Raw genomic sequence first — 23,730 nt, 5'->3', positions numbered from 1 at the left:
CGCCCCACCAACAATTCATTGTCAATTATTGTGAAAAGAAACTGCATTTTGAAATTGTCAGTGAAGAAACTGAAATTCTCAGAGCTTTGAAGGGGTGGGTATGAAGTTTTAAAAGCACATTTACTTTATATTAGAGGTGGCGGAGGTCTTTGGTAAGTGTCTTTTCTTTCTTTGTACAAATTATCTCTATAGTCATCTGCATTCTGCAGCCTCCCTGGGTGCTCATGCTCCTTGCTAGGCTGTCCTGTAAGCATGGGAACATTGCTTACTATGTGTCTGACTACTGTTCTTTTTTATTTATTTAGGTGCAGTCTTTCTTAACTTCTAAACAAATAAGTGAAGAAAAGGGGAAAGGAGGACTTAAAAAACAAACTCAGCGAGCACACTACAATCACCTTGGTTCAGCCTTCCTAGCTTCTTGTACTTCAATTGAAGTCCAGGGAGAAACATCATGTGATAACTTTTTCCACGGAGGCATTTTTAATGAACATGCCTAAGTCTAATTGATGCATGAAGGTGTTAATACCATAGAGTGAGCTGTCCTGCCAGGCTTAGCTAAATCACTTCCCTTACCTTGGGAGGAAATAGTAATCAAGGCTTTTGTTCACCTCCCGTCCGTCTGAAAAGCTCAGCATGTGAAGAGGTTTTAGCAGCTTGCTCCAGCTCAACCACATGGCTCTCATCAGCCACTCTTGAGTTCCTATCCCAATAGGAACTTTTACTGCTTTGGAACTAAGCTTAGTTTTACTGCCAGTCCAACTTTTCTGAACCATATGAACCTGACCTTTGAAGAGTTTGTAAGTAAACTATCTTTAACTAACCAAACTTGTGGTCTTTTTCCTCTGCTAGGGGAAGTGGGAAATTTTGGAACGAATTTTAAAGGGCACATGTTAAGGTTTACAGCCTGTGCTTCCACACTCTACTTTGCTGAGTATTTTGTGATTTTAAATCTGTGCTTGGGTTTTCACGCCAACAAGGATTTGACCCAAACTTGGATCTTGGCATCCAGGAAATCATCTCTCTCTCTCTCTCATCTATCTATCTGTCATCTATCTCTATCATCTATCTATCTATATCTATCATCTATCATCTATCCATTTCACTAGCCTCCAACCAATAATAATAATAATAATAATAATAATAATAATAATAATAATAATAAATTTATTTATTTATATCCTGCCCTCCCCGGCCAAAGCCAGACTCAGAGCGGTTAACAACAGTAAAAATAGCACAATCTATATAAAATTATGAATTATGACCTTAATTCATCAATCAGGGGTCTTCATTTGTTGCATGAGGCCATTTTCCCCAAACCCCACTACTCATTATATGTGATGTCAGGCGTACAGCAGGTAAATATGTGGCTATAAAGGAACAATCAGGAGCTGAAAGTGCCCTCCTGGTTGTTCCTTGGGCTCAACGGCAACTTCATTCAACAGATTGGTGAGGGTGAAATTGAGCAGGTATGAACAGTGCATTTCATGTAAGATGGGAATTTACACTATGCTCCCTTGTAATGCTCTTTGACTTTATATTGATACTATACTTAGGGATATTTTTATGTATTTGTTTTTTTGTTTTTATGTTAATCATTTGACTTTAAAAAAAATTGTACTGTGTGTGAGTGTGTGTGTGTGTGTGTGTGTGTGTGTGCATGCATCTATCTATCCATATTAAACTGCCTCAAGCTCTCTAGAAAGTAAGCAGTCCATAAATGGAAATAATAAAGAAATGGTAAAATGTCAGTTTCTCATTTTCCCCCAGTCTGGTCCAGTTTGCCACATTCCTGCATCAGTTTGTTATTTTTATTATAAATCTTCCTGGGGAAAAAATTGCCAGCATTTTAGCATGCATTTAATCCACTATACACTTTTTCTGCAAGCACTTACCCCTATATATAGTGCATTTTCACTAATGCATATTTTTTTCTGCAGTTGGAGAAATGCCTCGTAAAACTCAGAGAAGTGCAGAAGTGTGCATTTTGAAGGATCATCTCTGTTTCAGTTCATGTATTGTTTCTGTGAGAATTAAGCAGATCTGCATGAAAATGGAAAAGGAACTTCCTTCCTTCCTCAAAAGAAAGGTTAGAAATGTATGGGTCTTTGTTCATTAGAAAGGATAATTGTGGCTAGGGAGAGAAAGAGAGAGAGAGAGAGAAAGTACGCTTGACCTAGAGAAAGTGAATAGAGACAGGCATTCCTCCCCCATTCTCGCCTATGTCATCCTAACAGAACATCAGTGAAATCATTTGGCAGTAGATTCAGGGAAGAAGAAAGCCATTGACACAACAGATCATTAATTTATGGAATTTGCTGCCACAGCATGTGGCAAAGGATACTAGCTTGGATTGCAGAAAAATGTGTTATTTTCCAGATTTTTCCTCCCTTGTTGGTGGTGGGAAACAGCTTGATTTGCTGAAGCCTATTCTGAATTGATTTGGGAAGGCTACATCACTCATTATGAGTTGTATATAGGAATGGACTTACTGATCCATTTCAGCTCCTCACTTTCCCCATCTGAACTTTGGTTTGCCCCATTTTCACATGCAATATATTTCCCTTTAATCTACACATTTTTATATGCAATTCCACTGTTGCTCTAGGACTCTGCATTTACTTAATTTACAAGAAGCCAAATTGAAGATTGGGAATCCTCAACTCAAGCCCTGACTTACCTATATACGTTGCAGCCTTATAAGTGTACGTAGGACTGTACGTAGGACATGAATTTATGCAAGCAATTCCCCCACCCCATCATGCAACAAAACGCATTTCTGTGTGCCAATTTCACCAATATATGCATTTTTTGCAAGCATTCTTGGGCTGGAGAATAATAGGCAAAATTGCATTGGTTCAGAAATTGTGAATTTTGTGGATTCACATTAAAATGTAAACTGGACAAATATCACCCCCATCCCAAGCTAACTAAGCATGTGATGTATTGTTCAGGTTAGCCACTGTGAAAACAGGATTCTGGGCATGATGGGCCATTGGCCTGATGCAACAGGCTGCTCTCATGTTCTTAATGTTCCCACATGTGACAGCCAGCCCTGCATTCTTTTTGAGCAATGTTCTTTCCTTGGTGACTTCTGTCCCTCCCTTTAAATGTATAGTGCAGGCCCTGTCTGCACAGTACATTTAAAGCAGTATCATACCATTGTAAGCTGCCGCCACTTCCTGAGAACTGTAGTTTGTTAAGATTGCCAAGAGTTGTTGGATATCACCTACCAGTGTGGTGTAGTGGTTCAGAGTGATAGACTCGTAATCTTGGGAACCGGGTTCGCGTCTCCGCTCCTCCACATGCAGCTGCTGGGTGACCTTGGGCCAGTCACACTTCTTTGAAGTCTCTCAGCCCCACTCACCTCACAGAGTGTTTGTTGTGGGGGAGGAAGGGAAAGGAGAATGTTAGCCGCTTTGAGACTCCTTCGGGTAGTGATAAAGCGGGATATCAAATCCAAACTCTTCTTCTTCTTCTTCTTCTACTCCACACACAGGTCTACAGTTCCCAGGGTACTTTAACAACAAAACCTCCTTCACAAGGAACTCGGAGCACTGTAGCGCTGTGAGAGGAGCAGGGGTCTTCTAACACCTCTCAGCACCGTGAACAAATTCGAGCTGCCAGGATTATTTGGGGGAAACCATGGTGGTTTACAGTGCCTTGACAACTGCTTTAAATGTGCAGATGGGGCTTGAAAAAGAACCTTGCTCTCACTGTCTGGAGTGGGGTGGATTAAAAACACAACTAAATCAGTGACATTCATATGTCGGCCTTGCAGTGGGCCGGCTGGGTGGCCAAACCCTTTCCTGTGTTGCCAGCCTCCCTTTGTCTTTGCTCTTGGCTGCGTTGCCTGATGCTTCTTTCCACATCAAGGCCAGTTTTCTCCCCCCTTTATCTCTGCCTCATTTATTTTGCAGCTGCTGTTGTCTCAGGCCCAAGCTATTTAGCAATGTGTCCTGTGGAAATGTCGTCTTTTTTCTTTCCAAGAGAGCACAAACTAATTCGCTTGACTTATTTACACCAAATGCCTGGGCAGCCTCTTGAAGCCCATTTTTCAATTGCTTTCCTGTCTTTGCGTCCCCAACCCCTCTTTGCCCGCTCCAACAGAACTTCATCCAAGAAATCCAAAGGCTTCATCCAGCTTTGCCGGACTGACACCCCACCCTCTGAGCTTCCCTTCTTCAATGCCAGCTGCTTAACTGGTATGAAGTTGACTCAGGGGCAGCCCATTCCCTTTCACCGCTTGAGGCGAAACTGGAAGGTGCCACCATCTGGTCCACCAAAGCCTCACTTGCCAGAGTCACATGGCAGCAGCATCTGTAAAGATCTCACAGAGATCTCAAGAGATCTCTCCAGAAGCCACCACTGCTTCTCCTCTCTGGTCGCAATGGCAGGGGTAGGCCCCGTGGGATTAAGCCACACGAGACGGCTGCTTCAGTCTGCCATGGACCTACTCATAGTTGACTTCACAGAATCATTAGTCCATATAGCCTAGGAATCTTTATTCTAGAAGCAGTCAGCGTTGGCTCCATGGCATTGCCCTACCAACCTCAGACAGCTCCCACCAGCTTGCCTTCTTGCTTCCAACTAGTCAGGGTGTGTCTATGCCTGCCATTGACTCTGGCACCACCAGCTGTTAGTCTCCCTGCCTTCCAGTCCACCAGTACCAATGGGCACCAGCCACCACTGGGGCCTTGTACACCAGGTTCCAGCATCTTTGGAGGTCTTTAAGCAGAGGCTTGACAACCATATGTCAGGAGTGCTCTGATGGTGTTTCCTGCTTGGCAGGGGGTTGGACTCGATGGCCCTTGTGGTCTCTTCCAACTCTATGATTCTATGATTCTATGATTCTATGATTCTATGATTCTATGATTCTATGATCTTGAACTTAGCCCATTAGCTAAATATGAAACACACACACAGAGAGACGTCAACAATACACTCCCAAGCTGCTTTCTACACACCATGTTCTTTTGGCTCTCACAGAGACATCTGGAGACAATTAGTAAGTTCAGGCAATTGCTTGAGAGCAATGAGAAAAGGGTTTTTTTAAAAAAAAAACTATGGTGTAAGAAATCCAATTATTTTCATTTGTAAGAGATGTGGGCCTAAGGATGCAGGGATGCATGAAGAATTTATCTCTTTTGCAAAGCCCAAGTCTGCTTCTGCAAGCAGGCAATGTCTTTCATACCTTGTCCTTTTGCCCAACGTGGCTTAGAGGTTGTCCCCTCTCCCTCTAATGCAGTTTGAGAGTGTTTGGGACCTTAGAGAAGCAGGAGAGGGGCAATTTGTTTTATTGTTATAAAAAGGAATGGAAATTTAATTCCCTTTGGCTTGCAAGTGGAACTTTCCTAAGAATTGGTAGATCTGTCAATTTCTGTTTCTTTGTTTCACATTTTTCAAATATAAGGGTTGTAGCCAATGTTAGTCCTACTCAGAGTAGATTTATCAAATTAATGAACCTAACCTAGTCATGCTCATTATTTTCAGTGTATCTGCTCCGATACAACTCTTTCAGTTGTATTTAATTGACTGTTGCTCAAAGTAGAGCTTTTGAAATTAATGAGCATGACTTCATTAGGTTCATTAATTTCAGCAGGTCTACTCAGAGTAAAACTTAGTTGAATACCACCACATGTTTGGTTCTTCACATTTCCACATGTGCTTTGTGGTTGATTGGTTTTAAACATTTCTCTTGAAAGTCCATCAGCATTTTAGTGTGAATTTCTCCCACCCTTTTCAGGTGCAACCTGGCCAAACACACACATTTTTACAAAACAATTTCCCTTAATGCGGTGTTCTTTTTTGAAAGTTAATTCCACTAATACTGCTCTCCTACTACATACATTTTTGCATTCATTACGTGGCTGCATTGCAAAATTCAGAGAAGTACATATTGCAAAGGGTGGGTTCATTTTTATTTAAATGCATCCTGAACCAAATTCTCTCCCCCCCCATCCCTCTTACCTGTGTTTATTTTCCATCTCCTCTTCCTCCTCTTTAATATCCTAGGTATTAAAGAGGGAAATTGAGCATAAAATAATGAGCTCACAGTCACCCCTTCTCCCAGCTGAACAGCAGCTACAACATTGTCAGGGGGAAGCAGACTTTTTTCCCGTGTGTGACAGGTGAAAAAGCAGGGGGTGGGAGCGGTAGAAAGAGAGGAGATAATGCAGTTTCCAGTTGCATCAGTGAATAAGCCAGGTATTACTGAAATCCACAACTTTTCAGAGTTTTTCTTTCTTGATCAGTGAAGCAAACCAAGGAAACAAAATAAATAAATAAGAGAGTCAGCTCTAGGGAATTCATGGCACCTTTGGGTATTTGAGTATTCCATTCTCCTGCTGTAATCTCCTGCTAGCTGGGGGGAAGGGAAGGGGGGGAGCCAGAATCATTTTATTGAAGACTAATATGATATTATTCCCTTAGAGATTGAGGCCTGGGCAAAAGAGAAAACATGGACTGATCCATATTGAAGCAATCCATTCTGATACCAGGTGCTGTCTGAGTTCAATGGCATCCTGAGAGCATTTCTCTGTATTTGTGATAGCTTGCAAAATTTAAGAAAGAAAAGAAAAAGAGGGAGAGCTGGCGGTGGGAAATGAATCCCAGGCTACAAAAAATGCATCAGGGGTTTCGGAATTTATCCTCCAGGCCCAAACCTTTAAAACAGGGATGTGGAACTGCAGGACCCCCCCCCCCCATGTTGGACTACAACTCCCAATATCCCTGAGCATTAACACTTGTGGGTGGGATGGGACAAGGTAGTGTCAAGGTCTGCATAGTGCAAATGCACCAGCAGAGCCAATCTGGTGTCCCAAACTGGTGGGTTTGCACTGCACTGCCCTCACCATCTCACCTCTCCCCTTCTATCTCTAGGTAAACAAAACAACCCATTCCACCCCATTGTCTGCTACTGTTTCAATGGTCATCTGTAGGAAGGGTGAGGAGAAGGTAGATTGGACTTTACTGGTAGATGATCTCTATGTGATTTATAGCAAGGACTTCTAGTGCTCCACCAGCACTAAACATTTCAAGCAATATTGTGCTACTTTAACCAGCCATGACTGCCCTGTAAAACATCCTGGGAATTGTAGTTTGTTAAGGCTGCTAAGAATTGTGAGGAGAGCCCCATTCCCCTCAAAGAGCTGCAATCTGTTCAATAGCCAACCCCTCTTCCTCTTTGGGGGAACCCATGACTGTTTAAAGAGGTATGATACTGCTTTAAAGGAACAGTGCAGATGGAGCCTAGGTTCCAATTCTTTAAATATATTGGGGCTTCTTCTCAGCTAAATTAAGCTACTGGAATGAAGAAAGTAAACTAGGAGTAGACTTTTGTGTGAAAGGACTGTGAGCTCAGTTCTGTCCTGGTAATGTAAACAGATTCCCATGCTCAGATTTTGCTCAGAGGCACCTTCAACTTTCATTCACACTGAAAGTCTTTTACACCTTGTTCTGTTCAGTAGAGCTTGGACATCTATTAAACTAGGTCTGACGACTCCCCCCACTCCACAAGCTATGGCTCCCCCTTTGTTCAGGAGAAGGGGAGGTAGAAGACTCTTGGTTCTTATGCCACTTTAATGCCCACCCCACAAACCCCAAACATGAGATGCAAAAAAGAAGCATAAAAGAATACACACAGAGGGAGGAAAAAAGAATGGCACTAATTAGTTTTTCACTTTTCTGCAGGCGTTTGAAGGACTGGGGTGAGGAATGACATGACAGCAGAGCCAACTAAAGGTTCCTTGAAGAGATAAATTAATCAACCTGATGATAAACCACAGTGGAAATGATTAAACAAAAAATGGATACATACTGAAAATAACAGGATTTTTGAAGTTTAAGTCTCTTTCTGCAGCACACATTGCTATTGTAAATGTCAGAGGACATATTCCTTTTTTCATCTCAAGGGTATCAAGACTACACTGAAACCCAAGTCTGACTCGCTTAGTTTCTTCATGTCTCATCCAGCCCATTCATCATCAGCTGGGGGAATCCAAGTTCAGATGTTGCTAATTTACAACTCCCATCCCTTGGCTGGGGTTAATGAGAGCTTGAGTCCAACAATTATTTGGTAGACTATCTTTATTCTAAAGACTAGAAGAATTAAGTGTGCACATCAGCAGGACCAGATTTAAACTGGAAACCTTAAAGCTGATGAACCCATGAAAGAGAATTTCCCTGATGTCCTGCTTGTGGGTTTCCCATGGGCCTCTGGTTAGCCATTATTACTCAATGGACCTTCCATTTGATCCAGCAGGGCTCTTCTTATATGCTTAAGAATGGTGGTGTTCTGCACAAAGAGGAATCTGTGTTACTTGTTCTGCACAATTCTTGGATTGAGCTATAACTCTGCCATTTTCCAGTACAGTTCTGGACCTATTACAGAAAAACATTGGCGGCAGGTTCAGCATGCCCCCGAGGTGTTAATCCTTCAGCTATGTCCACCTTCCATTTCTGGAGCTGTCAATAGTTATTCTGCTCTGCCAAATACATTCTGTTCAATCCCAGACTCTGGGGTGTATTGTGGCATTTGCAATGAGTCCTGCAATCTCTTCTAGACAGGTGCATCTCTATTTGTGTTCTATGGTTTCCAGAATGCCAGAGGACATCATCACCACTTGCTTGACACAGCAGAAGCCTCAGAGCTGACAACAGCATAATGTTGCAAAGCCCACAGTAAAGGTGGTGTGGTGGGCGATGTTGAGAGGCAGGGGCTCTGCTTTCCGAGCTAGAGATGGGTTGTTGAGCGTGGCAAGGAGGAAGTAAATAGGCAACAGTGGGGAGCACACCATGTTAATCCAGCTGCAGAGCCTAGCACAATGGGCACCTAGACTTGCAGTGTATACCAGCTGCAGATGGAGGTCTACTGAACACTAAAATACCTCAGAAGATGTGTGTTATGAAGGAGATACATTCTCATTCAGAGGTAAGGTCTGATTATTTCACTTGACATCCAGGAAAGGAGGTGGGGAAGGTTGTGATGGTGAGTCGTGAAGGGGAGACATGTGGAAGTGTTTTGTCTGTACAGGGGGAAAAATGATGTATGTTGGGACAAAATTATATTAATTTCACATATACACTCATGGGGTCTAAACTGCCGGTGACGGACCAGGAGCAAGATCCTGAGGTTGTAGCAGATAGCTCAGTGAAGATGGGGACCCTGTGTGCGGCAGCTGTGAAATGACAAATTCCATGATAAGGAACATTGGGAAAGGAATTGAAAATATAACTGCCAACATCATAATGCCATTATACAAATCTTAGGTGTGACCACATTGGGAATAGTTCTAAATGAGCCATTGGCCTGATACAGCAGGCATTTCCTATGTCCTCAAATGTGCAGAACTGTATTTAAGTCTGGGAGAAATTGAAATTGAGGTTTGCTCATCCTTACTGACAACGTACTGTAGTACTGTTAAATAATCTTAAGGCTTTATATTTTGGGGAGTTAATTTATTGGAATACAAGGCTTCGAAATTATAAGTGGCTCTCAAAGGAGTTTTAAGTCTTGGAAGTGTTTTCATGTTTTTATATTTGTGATGAAGCTTGATGTCTCATGTCAAGCCGAGAGAGAGAGAGAGTTGTGAGTCAGTCCTACTGGAGTCTTCAAAAATGTTTTGAGGCATCTTAGTGTTTCCATAATTGTGATGTGATTTTGATTTATTGTCCTTACCATATTTCACTAGAACTACATTTCAAATTGAAAGAGAAAATGTAATACGTTAATAGCAAATGAAACAGTTAATCAGAGACACAGATACAGTACTGTTGAACGTTTAACCCCCATTGTGCCTGATCATTGGTCATACTACGTGGGGCTGATGGGAACTGGAGTTCAACAGCCTCTCAAGGGCACTTTTCCCCCAAGCACCTACAAAATTGCCTAGCCTACCTCACAGGATTGTTGTGAAGTTAAAAACTATTGAGCCCTGCAGTTGATACCCTGGGGCTCTCGAGGAAAAGGAAGAACATAAATAAAGTGAATGATTGCAGCTAACATCTAGGCAATAATGGAGCATCCAAAAGAGCCCACCTTTTTAAGAAGCAAGCCACCATTTTACATTTGAAGGATGGGGAACCTATGGCCCCTCAGGTGATGCTACACTACAACTCCCATTGTGCCTGAAAGTTTGAAGGGGAAGACAAGAACTGGAGGAGTGGAAAGGTAACAGAGATAAGAGTAGTGGGAAAGACATTATGGGAAGTAGGATGAATCAATGGAAAAAGTGGAGATGAACTAGAGAGTCTCCTTAGGTAGGTCTGTGTGTAAAGCACAGTGGGGAGGCAGTACCAGTACTCTTTAGAGCATGGCTGGGGAACCTGTGGCCCACCAATTGGTGCTGTGCTACAATTGCCATCGCCCCTGACCATTGGTCACACTGGCTGGGGGTGATGGGAGCTATAGTCCAACAACTTCTGTAGTGCTACTGTCTCCCAATCCTTGTTTTAAGACAAAGAGAGAAGTCAGCTTGGGGAGACTCATGATGTGAAGAGCCTTTAGTCCTTTACAGCTCTGGATGACAATGGGTCCCCTAGGTGGACCCAAGGAAGAGGGAAAACTCTGAGGACCTCATTAAGTAAACTTTTAGCAGCAAACATATATTATTTGCCTTGGGTTGCTTCATATTTTGTGAGTGTGTCTTTTTAATAATTTACAGCGATAGTCTTCCCCAGATATAGGAAATGCATTGTAAATGGGTGTTTTCTTATTATCTAGCCAGCTGCATTTAACCTTGCCTTCTAGGGTCAGCTATCTCACTTCACTTTATGGACTGTCTGGCACTGAAGGGAGCTATCTCAGCAGATTGTGTCTCAAGATGATGATAAGTCTGTCCCAATGGCAAAGGTGCAGCACTAAAGAAACAAAGCATTCATTATTTCTCAGATGATAGTTGCAAGGTGACCAGGGATAACTTCCTCCAACAGAGGTCCATGTGGCAGCTCTGTGCTCAATCCCAGGTGTCTCAAGAGAGGTGGTTATGCAGTACCTTTCTTGTTTACAATCCCATGCTTGTTTCCCCAAGACTAGGAGCTTAAAGCCATACCCAAGAAAGCTCCACGCAGAGCAGACCTCTAGAAATGAATGAATCTGCATCAGCCATGTCCATTAATTTCAGCCAGCCTACCCTGGATTTGACTAACAACTGCTAGTTCCTCAACAATGCCTGACTCTAGCAAAAGAACGTAACAAGAGCCTGCTGGATGAGGCCAATGGCCCACCTAGTCCAGCATCCTCTTCTCACAAGCAGAAAACCCACAAGCAGGATTTGCGGACAAGAGCACTCTCGATTCTTGTGGTTCCCAGCAACTGATATTTAAAACTATTTTTGCCTCCAACTGTGGCCTCCTGTGATTTCCATGGATTAACTATGTTCTGCGTGAAGAAATATTTCCTTTCATCTGCCTTAAATCTTCCAGCACTCAGCTTCATTGTATGTCCATGAGTGTTAGACGAGAGGGTGGATAACTTTTCTCTGTCCACTTCTTCCATGCCATGCATAATTTTAGGTACTTTAATCACATCACCACTTACTGACCTTTTCTCTAAGCTAAAGGATTTCAAAGGCTGCAACATTTCTTCCTGGGGGACTCTCCCCACCCCCTTGATCATTTTGGCTGCCCTTTTCTGAACCTTTTCCTAATTCTACAGTACAGTGGTACCTCGCAAGACGAATGCCTCACAAGACGAAAAACGCGCAAGACGAAAGAGTTTTCCGTTTTTTGAGTCGTTCCGCAAGACGAATTTCCCTATGGGCTTGCTTCGCAAGACGAAACGTCTTGCGAGTTCTTGCGAGTTTGTTTCCTTTTTCTTAAAGCCGCTAAGCCGCTAAGCCACTAATAGCCGTGCTTCGCAAAACAAAAAAACCGCAAGACGAAGAGACTTGCGGAACGGATTAATTTCGTCTTGCGAGGCACCGCTGTATCCTTTTTGAGGTGGCTAGAGCTGTACGCAATGTTCCGAATGTGGTCGCATCATAGTTTTGTTTAATGGCATTACGACATTGGCAATTTCATTTTCAGTTCCTTTCCTAATGATTCCTCACATGGAATTTGGTTCCTGCAGTGCTCCCAAGGCTCCATGCCCAATGCAACTGAAATGGTAGCGCTTCCCCAAATGCACCTGTAGTCCCAATACTAATTCTTAGGTGACTCTACCATCTACATCTCTCCATTCAGAGATCTGTCTATTTATACTTACTCCTTGCTTCCTGCAACTTAACCATCCACGTTTGCATATCAGTTTGCATTTTTTTTTAGAAAAGTGCTCATGAAAATTCATTATCATTTTACTGCAAATCTCTCCTAATATACACATTTTTTTGCAAAGCAATTTGCCCTAATAGAATTAGCTTTTGTCTGATATTTTCCCTAATATATGCTTTTATGCACACTTCCCCCTGGAATATGAATTCCCCCTGGCATATGAATTTCTGTACACATGACTTGCAGAATGGCCCTGCAAAATTCAGAGCAATGCAGATTTTGAAGGCTGGATGTGCTTTGGTTCAGATACTGTTTTGGAAATGGCAAATCAGGCAGGTTCACTTTTAAACGCAAACTGAATTGAAGTTATCCCCAGTTCCTAGATGTCGGCAATTGCTACATATTAAACTTGTCAGTAATTTTAGTCCTACTTGAAGTAAATCCATTATAATTAATGAACATGATTGAGGCCCATTAATTTCAGTGGATCTGACCCGAGTGTAGCTTAGTTGCATATAACCCTAGATTATCTTTTTGGAACAGTGTTGCCATCTGTGGACCGGGAAGGCATCACAAAGTATAGCGGCTCGTTGTCAAAAATCCATACTTGTCAAGATCTCCTAACCATACAATTGCCCTTTTGTCTGTGCAAAGGCGGAAAAACTGTCTCAAAGGCAGGTAGGAAATCCCAGTGAGACTAACATACATTTTAGTACTAGAAGAATACATGTTCCCACTTCCACCTTGCCTCTTTCCAATCCTAACTACTCTCTCCTCGCCTCCTTGCATTTGTTCTTTCATTGAGAGAGGGGCTTTTGTTTATGCACAAAATCCATGGTTGTGGAAAGCGTTCAAGGTCAGGGCAAAGAAAATAAGAAAAATTGCAAGCGAGAGCAAGTCTGACACCAGCTGATAAGTCGCCTTTTGCATGAGCTTGAGTCTCTCATCAATCATGTTTTGAGGTTACGGCATGGAAGATTTGTCCCAACTACTGAAATTCATAAATTAGAAGATGCAATGGGAATACAATGAGCTGGGTCACAGGAGAATGTACTATATTCCTTATGACCTGGATGAAAAGCACCGTATGAAGGAAGAAGGAGCAATGCACACTGATAGAGGATCTAATTTAGGAAAGAGCACTGAGAAATGAGGTTCGATAAATGAAAGGATTTCCTTCCACTGCAAAACTCAGAAAGGGGTTTTAGGAGCTTGCACATGCTTATGTGGTCTCATTGCTGGATAACCGCAACTTAGGAAGCCAAACATTCATGCAGTAGTCTATATCATCTTTACCACATGCCAAGTAGGGTACACAACAATTTTGCTGGGTTGTAGGATTCTGTGACACTATGTGGAGCACAGAGAATTTGACGTACCCCCAGAGCATCATAGAATTGGAGGCATGGACATCCAGAAGGGTGGGGTCAAGGGTGGCAGTCCACCCCATAATCTCCAGACTCCCAGTTTCCATTTTTGTTTACTAAAAAGAGTAAGATCACACCCACACCATACATCCCCCAAGAATCCTGGGACATGTAGTTTGTTAAGGGTACTTGGAATTGTAGCTCTCCAATGGTAAAGTACAATCCCCAGGGTACTTTGAGGAGAAGCCATCTGCTTTAAATCATGGAATGGGTGTAGATTATAGCATTTGCAGAATCTGAGATATTATGTACAGGCATTATTATTGAGAAACTGGCCTTATCCCCCTTCCAGTGTTTTTCTAAAACTTTGCTGCCCCACTAGTAAATTTCCTACTGAAGCCCATGGTTGGACATCCACAGTGAGGGTCATTTCACATACACACTTATTGATTCAGAAAATCCAGAGCTAGAGCACCTTCAACGGTTGGTTGCCACAAGACGTGGCCATGGCCACCAACTTGAATGGCTTTTGAAGACAAATTCATGAAGGAGCAAGTCTATCAGTGGCTGCAAGCCACAGTAGATGTATAAAACCTTCAGTAACAGAGCCAGTAAACCTCCAGTGGCCGCCAGTCACAAGTGGAGAGAATGTTGGTGCACTCACACCTTGCTTGCAGGCTTCCCAGAAGGAAGGAGGATACGATGCTGGACTAGATGGGGCAACTCTATATTCTTAAGGCCCTTGACCCTCTGCTTAAGGACTTCCAAAGAAGGATTGAGTCCCTTCTCAACCCTTCATTTTTAATTTTATATAACTTCACAAGTACAATTAGAAACACTCTGTCTCCTCATAATGGAACAGGCAACAATGTCAGCAGAGTTCATTACGCCACAAGTGAGCATGTGTATTTGGTGGCTGCCCTATATCTTTGTTGTTCTTAGAAAAAGCAATGAATGGACGCTGTCAGGGAACTGCCATCAGGGCCGGAGGGAGAGAGCGGGCTCCGGAGGGGTCCCAGAGAGCGTCCCGGGATGGGGAGAGGCAGCCCATCTTCTGGGGAAGAGAATCAGCGTAGCACCAGTGGAGAAGGGGGGCAGATGGGGGAATCGGTGAGGCGATCCCATGACTCCTTGCCAGGGACCAGCGGGGAGAGTAAGGGTCCTCCGCTGCCTACACCCTCCTTGCGCAGAAGGCTTCTGCGCAGGGAGAGTAGGAGGAGACTAGGCGTCAAAGAGCTTCTTTGCTGGAAGAAGTTCAAGAAACGCCCACTGACGGATTCTGCCAGCGACTGAGACAGCCACGGGTGAGTGGCTGTCCGGACAGAAAAGGTTCACTCAGGCAACCCAGCCAGGTGTTGCACTGGTTTACGCACGAGCAACTCCTAGAACCATTACAGACGCCATCCTTCTATAAAGTCATTTGAGTCTTGAGCAGCGTTTCATGTTTTAACATACTTTGTTTCTCTATCGTGTTCCTGACCACACCTTCTCTCTCTCCACAGAGAGAGCTGAAGATGATCCTGTGTTTTCCAATTCTGTGCAATGAGCTGTCAAGCCACCACAAGCAAGTCTGTAATGAGTTCTTTGTGTTGCGAGTCTTTCTGCTTTTCTTGAAAGGTGGTCAATAAAGCCAATGGTGGCGTTCAATGCACAGTCTGTGGTGTTACAAGACTTATCTCTGTGAAAATATCTGTTCAGAATGGTTGACGCTTGCTAGATGTTCCCCCACATATGATACATGGTTCCTACATTAGTGCACACCCTCCAACACAGAGAAGACAAGGAATTGATTTTGACTGCTATCTAATCCCCCACTTACCTGGGAGTAAACCCCTTGGAATTCAATAGAAGTTACTTCTGAGTAGACATGGTTAGGCTGCACTGATCCTTGAGACATTCCTTGTATTGTTCAATGAAAGTCTGGCCTCCCATATATTTATTTCAGGGTGTATAACTTGCCTCTCAAAACAGAGCTTTGCTTCAGTAGCCTTGGAATTAATATATAATAACCATGTTTTTAAACCATTAAAGCACCAACATACAGTACAACAATTTTATTTAAAAGCATTTCTTGAACATTTTCTCTTATTATTTTCACGTTCCCAAAGCACTTTACAAGAGCAGATTAACTTGCATCAACACAATAACATAACCACAATAAAACATAGCAATGCTGTAACATCATCAGAACAATACAGAAGGCAGCTGAAAAGTGGCACCAGTGGTCAGGGAAAGCTTGCAGGAGGGAGAAGTATGTCTTATTTGCTGGAAACACGTGACAATAGTTATTCTTCCTTCACTGTTTGAGGGAGTTCACCTCTGAATACCATTTGCTGGAAACCACAAGCAGGGAGATTGTTGTTTGCACTCAGGTCCTGCTTCCACATACCCTCCAACATTTCTGTGATGAAAATGAGGACATCCTATACCATAGTGATAATTTTACTATTTATACCCCACACATCTTACTGGGTTGTCCCAACCTCTCTGGGTGGCTTCCAACATATATAAAAACATAATAGAACATTAAAGTTTTTTTTTTAATCTTTCCTATACAGGATTGTCTTCAGACAAGTAATAGTGCCACTGTATTCTGCTCTGGTCAGACCTCACCTGGAGTACTGTGTCCAGTTCTGAGCACCACAGTTCAAGAAGGACACGGACAAACTGGAACGTGTCCAGAGGAGGGCAACCAAAATGGTCAAAGGCCTGGAAACGATGCCTTATGAGGAACGGCTAAGGGAGCTGGGCATGTTTAGCCTGGAGAAGAGGAGGTTAAGGGGTGATATGATAGCCATGTTCAAATATATAAAAGGATGTCACATAGAGGAGGGAGAAAGGTTGTTTTCTGCTGCTCCAGAGAAGCGGACACGGAGCAATGGATCCAAACTACAAGAAAGAAGATTCCACCTAAGCATTAGGAAGAACTTCCTGACAGTAAGAGCTGTTCGACAGTGGGATTTGCTGCCAAGGAGTGTGGTGGAGTCTCCTTCTTTGGAGGTCTTTAAGCAGAGGCTTGACAACCATATGTCAGGAGTGCTCTGATGGTGTTTCCTGCTTGGCAGGGGGTTGGACTCGATGGCCCTTGTGGTCTCTTCCAACTCTATGATTCTATGATTCTATGATTCTATGATTCTATGAACTTGGGGACTGGATAATTCCATACCCTCCAACATTTCTCCAATGAAAATAGGGACATCCTAAGGAACCCCACATTGAAGTTCCATGGGATCAAACAACACTCATCCAGCATCAACCTCTGAAAGCAACCATTCAAGGAGGATCAGAACCACTGCAAGGTAAGTGCTGTCCACCCCCAACTCTGACAGCCGCTACAAAAAGATACCATGGTTGATAGTATCAAAAGCCACGGAGAGGTCAAATAGAATGAACAGGGACACATCCCACCCCCCCAGCAGTGGCCATCATACAGGGTGACCAAAGCACTTTCTATGCCAAAACTGGGCACAAACACCAATTGAAATGGATCTAGAAACCAGGTTTCCTCCAAGAGAGTCTGGCTCTGTTCTGCAACCACTCACTCAAGAATTTTACACAAGAAGGGGAGATTAGGAATTGTGGTCATTAGATTTACTAAATCTAGGGTGGGTTCCTTAAGGAGTGGTCTTATCACTGCCTCCTTCAAGCAGGTAGGGACCACCCCCCTCTTCCAAGGAGGCATTAATCACCTCCCTAGCCCAGCCAGCTGTCACTCCCCTGTTCGTTTTTATCAGCCAAGAGGGGAAAGGGACCCTATTGAACAATGCGTGATACTGGTGTAAATTGACTGCCCATTTTATTAAGGCAAATCTCCTGGCAGATGTCATCCAAGACCTTCTTGAGGCGCCTTTCTTTCTCTAGGGATAAAAACACAAGTTAGGAGAAACTGTTGGCATGGTTTCTTTGAGAATGTCTTGCATTTTCACCACATACTTTGCACCACTTGTTTTGCACCTTGCAAAATATATTTATAAAAATATAAACACAGATGGAGGAAATAGTATAACACTGAAATTGTTCATGATCTGAAGCCAGGAGGAGGCTTAGATGCCAAGAACTTGTAGAAGCCAGTGGCTGTATGCCCATGTGCGGTAGAGGCACTTCGCTATCAGAGTTAGTTGAAACTCTGTGTATCTGAAGAAGTGTGCATGCACACGAAAGCTCATACCTAGAACTAACTCAGTTGGTCTTTAAGGTGCTACTGGAAGGAATTTTTTTATTTTGTTTTGAAACCCTCGTCTGCTTGGACTTTATGATTTTAGTTAATTTGTCTTGCAGTTCCTCCAAAGTTGCTGCAGTCGACAAATAAAATCTTTCCTCCAATACCTGGTCTCATGGGTGGTGGTGGTGGGACAATGCAGAAGACCTTTAAGCGGGCAGGGTCTGGAGTTCTTAAATGTTTGTTGTAAACCAAAGCTAAGCTTGCAGTTGGGCTTCCAGTAGCCCTCTCATGTTTTCTCATCCTTTGCAAAGAGAACAGAGTGGCCCTGCTTGGCCTCTGACAAGGTTCTCAGCAAAACAAAAGGGGGGGGGAGAGGGTTTATTAATACTTATTAATGCTAGGCTCCTCATATAAAATATCTCTCTTCTTTTTTGCTTCCTGGAGCTGCTTTACAAAAGGATAAAGGTAAAGGGACCCCTGACCATTAGGTCCAGTTGTGGCCGACTCCGGGGTTGCAGTGCTCATCTCGCTTTATTGGCCGAGGGAGCCGGTGTACAGCTTTTGGGTCATGTGGCCAGCATGACTAAGCCGCTTCTGGCGAACCAGAGCAGCGCACAGAAACATCGTTTACCTTCCCGCCGGAGCGGTACTTATTTATCTACTTGCACTTTGATGTGCTTTCAAACTGCTAGGGATACATGTTGATTAATGGAGCCTTAATGTGCAAAGTAGGGTATAAGCCAGGGATGGGGAACCTGTGGCCCTCCAGATGTTGGAGTGCACATCAGCTGGAAGTTATGGGATCTGGAGTCCTACAGCTTATAGTTTTGAGGGATTTCTTCAGCAGAAGAAAAGGCTAAGGAGTAAACTGTACACAAATCACAAGTGGAGTCCCCGAGACGGTTGGATGGTGCCTTCTGGCAACTCCTGCAGCCAAGCTGGTGCCAAATGTATTGTTCTGCTTTTCTTCAAACCTTATCAGTTAGGCAGAGATGGGGGGTCATGTCATCTGGGTAGCCCAGGGCCTCCATACACACTGCCTGGGCTTGTGCCCCAGAAGGTCACTTTGGTGCTGCTTACCAGGGAGTATAAGTCACCACCTAGCACAGATCCAAGTGGAAAACTTGGGTTTGCCTCTCTCTGTTAATGTGTGAAATGCTTCTACATATTGTGCAAACTATTCCCATGATGTGTTTGGGGAATCAGTGTGGTGTAGTGGTTAGAGTGTTGATTGATTGAGTCAGCCCTGGTTCAAATTCCCCCTCTCAACCACAAAAATCACTTTTGCTAGGACTCAGGTTAATCTATCTCATGGGATTGTTGTAAAGATCAGGGGGAACCTGAGCAAACTGGAGGGAAGGTGGGATAAAAATCTGATAGTCATAGTCAAGCTTTCAAATTTCTGCTTCTTATTTTTCTTTATTTCTTGAGCATTGCTGCTTCTTCAACTCTTCTAGACTCTTTTATCACCATTAACCTTTTGACGCACAAACCTCATTGATCTTCATTTTGTAATCCACGAGCAACTTCAGATAATTTTCCAAACACCTCTTATCTTCATTAGTGAACTCTGTCTGGTCTCTGCTAGCTATTTAGACTTTCCCAATGGGTTCAAGAAAGCAAATTGTGAATTCACAACCTCGGGCCTCTCCGTTTTCTTCCCCCAACAATGCCACTTACATACATTATGAATGGTCGATTCCTTCTGGGACTTCCTGTTTGAAGAAAGACTGAATGACATTATGGATCATAGCATTCACGAGAAAGCTTTGGCATTTCAATGACGCTGGTGTTTAGAGCAACTTGACAGTTGCCTGCGAAAACTTGGATTTCTACTTAGTCTATGACTAAGCCTGACTTGGAAGCTCTATAGTCCTTCCAGGTCAGAGATAGTCAATGTCAAGCTTGGGTGAGCAGAGTCATCCTTGAGTCCAGCAACACCACGCAGAGCAATACTATATGCCTGCCCTCAGCAGCTACAAACAACTATTTATACCCTAAATTTGGAAGCTAGTGGGGTGTGATGGCCTGGGACTCGGGCTCGGGCTTGGAACCAGAGGAGTCTCAGTCTGCACCGGATTCTTTACCTCCGACATCATCTGAACCAAGTCTGGGGCCTGATCCTGAAGAGTCCCAGTCTGCACAGGTTCCCCTGCAACAAACATCAGCTGGGCCGAGTCAGGGCCCTGGCTCTAGATGTGGGGATTACCTTGTTGCCTTCAGCTGGGCCATCACTTACAGCTGCTCCACTACCGGTTTGGTCAGGCGAGGCTGAGGTGGCCCCTGGGTCTAGTAACCCACCAACCTCTCCTGAGCTGCAGAGACTAAGGTCTGAGAGAAGGAGAGACCTGAGTACTCAAAAGATGAGTGAGAGACCTGAGTACCTGCAGGAGGGTGAAACAGGGAGGTGAGTCGCCATGGGATCAGGACCAGCCATTACCCCGACAAAGATAAAAGGCTGTTGGATACCGCCCCAGGTTGCAGGAGCAACATTGCTGTATGCCGGATCCTGCCTGAGATCCTGTACCTGTCCTTGCCTGGTTTCTTGCCTGGTGTCCTGCCTTGGCCCTGTCAGACTGACTCCTAGTGGACCCTTTGGATTCTGGTCCAGTCCTGGACTGCATTTCACGGGTTACCCCTGGGCCCAGCACATGGAGTGGGTGGGATTGGAGCAGTGGGATTTGCTTCCTCTCTTGAACACTGCAGCTCACATGGAGATGAAATGCACTAAGTCCACCTGATTTGGACAAAAGCACACATCCCAGAATGAACCTCAAGCTGCCATGGGAGGTTGTGGAATCCCTGAGACACATTTTGAGATCTAAGACAGAGTTGGGGGAACTTGTGGTCCTCTGGATGCTGTTGTTCTACAGCATGCTGACCAAGGGTTGATAGGAGCTGAACTTCAATAACATATGGAAGGGCCATAGGAGCCTTATACCTGCTGGAAGCCAGGTTGTGCCCATGGTCAGGAGATATACCATATTTTTCGCCCTATAGGACACACTTTTTCCCCTCCAAAAATGAAGGGGAAATGTGTGTGCGTCCTATGGGGCAAATGCAGGCTTTCACTGAAGCCTGGAGAGCGAGAGGGGTCGGTGCGCACCGACCCCTCTCGCTCTCCAGGCTTCAGGAGAGCCGCAGCGCCAGCCACACAAGGTCGGGGGACAGCGGGGAGGCGGAACGCCGCCATCCCGCTGTCTCCCAATGTGGTTTGGAGGCTGACGGCGGGGAGACGCGTGCTTCTCCCCGCCGCCAGCCCCGCAAGCTCCGGGGACAGCTGCGAGGCGCAGCGTGTCTTCCCGCTGTCCCCGGACCTGGTCTGCAGGCGGGCAGTGGGGAGAAGAGTGCTTCTCCCCGCTGCTGGCCCCACAAGCGCCTGGGGGGGAAATATATTTTTTTTCTTTATTTCCCCCCCAAAAAACTTGGTGCGTCCTATGGGCCGGTGCGTCCTATGGGGCGAAAAATACGGTAATTCAACTGTATTGGAGGTCTACAGGTTCTCCATCCCCTGTTGTAGATGGTGACAGCCATCCTGGCCTACTTTACAGGATGGTTGATGGTAAGGCACAGTTGGGGAGCCATTTTTTCAGCTTCAGGGCTCCATTGCCTTCCAGACAGCCTTCCAGAAACCACATTCCAGTGGTGGGAAGGGGAACAGTAAGCAGCGAATAGAGCAATGGATGTGACTCTTAATGTAAAAAACCCCACTCTAACCTTTGTTCGTTAGGCCACATGAAAGTTCACACACATCATTTATGTTGTATTTACATAAACAATGTAAAGAAATAGACTCACTAGCAGGGTAAACACTGAGTAAACATTTACAATTAACAAAAATAAGTATAAAAGATATAAAGATGATGTTAAACTGAAAAAATAACAACAATAATAAAAATATATATATAAATTATACTGAGAATTTATATGAAGGTATAAGAAAGAAAGCAGAGGAAGCCAATATTGGGGAAAAACCAGAAGAGGAGGTTGAGGGAACTTAAAGGGGGAGATGTGGGAAATTGGGGGGAGTTTTTCTCTTGTCTGTTTTCATTTTGATGATTGGATATGTTGTAATATGAAAAAAAATGTAAAATTTAATAAAATTTGTTAAAAGAAAAAGAAAAAAAGAACGTTCACACACACCTTGGTCTTGCACCCAAGCAAGCAAGTTCAAGGACAAATTGCCACCAGGCACAAAATAGCATTTGAGGAGGGGACAGCACATGGCTGGTGAAGGGTGCCATCTGGAGAAGATGGATGTGGCCTTGCTGAGGGGCTTTGACTTATGAGAGTCCAGAGATAGAGGTCCGGAGGGCTTGCATTTGGCCTGAGGTGCCCCATCCCTGTTGTAAGGGTCACTGCACTAGCAGAGGGAATTTGTATTTGAGCACTTAAAAAAACCCTCTCTGGATAACTGCTATCTTAGTATTTGGGGGAATGCAGGCAGTATGCCTTTAGCATTCATATGGTGGGATGGTGGATAAATCTTGGCTGCCTCAGAAGACGATTCCAATACAAAGCGACTTGAAAGAAGCCACGTTGTGTCCGCATCTCCCCAGCAAAAGCGGGGCTTTGAAAGCTGAACTCTAAAAGCTGTCAAAATGGAGGGGTGGGGGCTCAGGAAACACCACACCAGCCAAGTTTATGTATAATAAATAATGCAAAGCCGTCCGACATGGAGCTCTTGATGCAACTCCTAGCAGAACATGAATTTCAAATAATAAGACCCGGGAGATCAGTGAGAAATCAATAAACTCAATCAGCTTGGATCTTGATGCTGCCTTGATGCTTGAGGCGTGGAAGCCGAGGAAGACTGTAAGGTGAGGAGGTGAACTGGAAAGACAAAGCACAACAAATATCCCAAGCTCTTCTCTCCCCCGAGCAGCGCAGTCTGGGGGCCAGTTAAGCATTCGGTAGAAGGCAGCAGCAAACAACTGCCTCCTTCTTTGTGGCTTATTTGAGGAGTGCAGGCTCTTGGATACCCCCCCACATATACACCCCGCTGCCCCATTTAAAACAGATCTCCCAGCACAAAGGGAATTATTACACCTACAGCCACATGGAAGTTTATTCCATTTCCCCGATGCCCCCCTAACTCAGGGGTCAGCAAGCTTTTTCAGCAGGGGGTCGGTCCACCGTCCCCCAGACCATGTGGTGGGGCGGACTATATTTTTGGGGAGGAAATGAATGAATAACCCAGAGATGCATTTTAAATAAAAGGACACGTTCTACTCATGTAAAAACACCAGGCAGGCCCCACAAATAACCCAGAGATGCATTTTAAATAAAAGCACACGTTCTACTCATGTAAAAACATGCTGATTCCTGGATCGTCTGCGGGCCGGATTGAGAAGGTGATTGGGCCTCATCCGACCCCTGGGCCTTAGGTTGCTTATCCTTGCCCTAACTGTTAATTTCTGCATTTTATTTGAACTTTCACGCAACTTAAAAGCCACTTCTGGAAAACCAATATACTATATAGTACATGTTCAGTGCTCATTTCCATGTTTTTCCATGTTATTTGATTTTGATTTTAATTAATTTTTATAAGGTTTTTATAATGTTGCACTGTTTTAGTGTTGTTAGCCGCCCTGAGCCCGGCTTCGGCTGGGGAGGGCGGGATATAAATAAATTTATTATTATTATTATTATTATTATTATTATTATTATTATTATACATGAAAAGTAATGTGGCCCTCAAACAGGGCCAGATTTAGGTTTGATGAGGCCCTAAGCTACAGAAGGTAACGGGGTCCTTTATATGTCCAGCTGTCCTGTGTCAACAACAAATTGTTGCTGTTTTTGTGTGTTGAATATATGCTATATGGTAATTTATGGACCTAATAGGTATCTAAAGCCATTTGCACATGCAGAATGTAGGCACCCTATATATAGAAATGAGCAAACCAGGGATATTTGAGGGAGCAGGCTAGCAGGCGGGCCCCATTACTTACATCATAGGAGCCTACACAACACAAAACACTGTTGCCGTCT

This window comes from Podarcis erhardii (assembly GCF_964252035.2).
Source record: "Podarcis erhardii genome assembly, chromosome: 15".
Taxonomy (NCBI): Eukaryota; Metazoa; Chordata; class Lepidosauria; order Squamata; family Lacertidae; genus Podarcis; species Podarcis erhardii.
The sequence above is the reverse complement of the archived record's forward strand: the minus strand, read 5'-3'. Positions refer to the sequence as shown.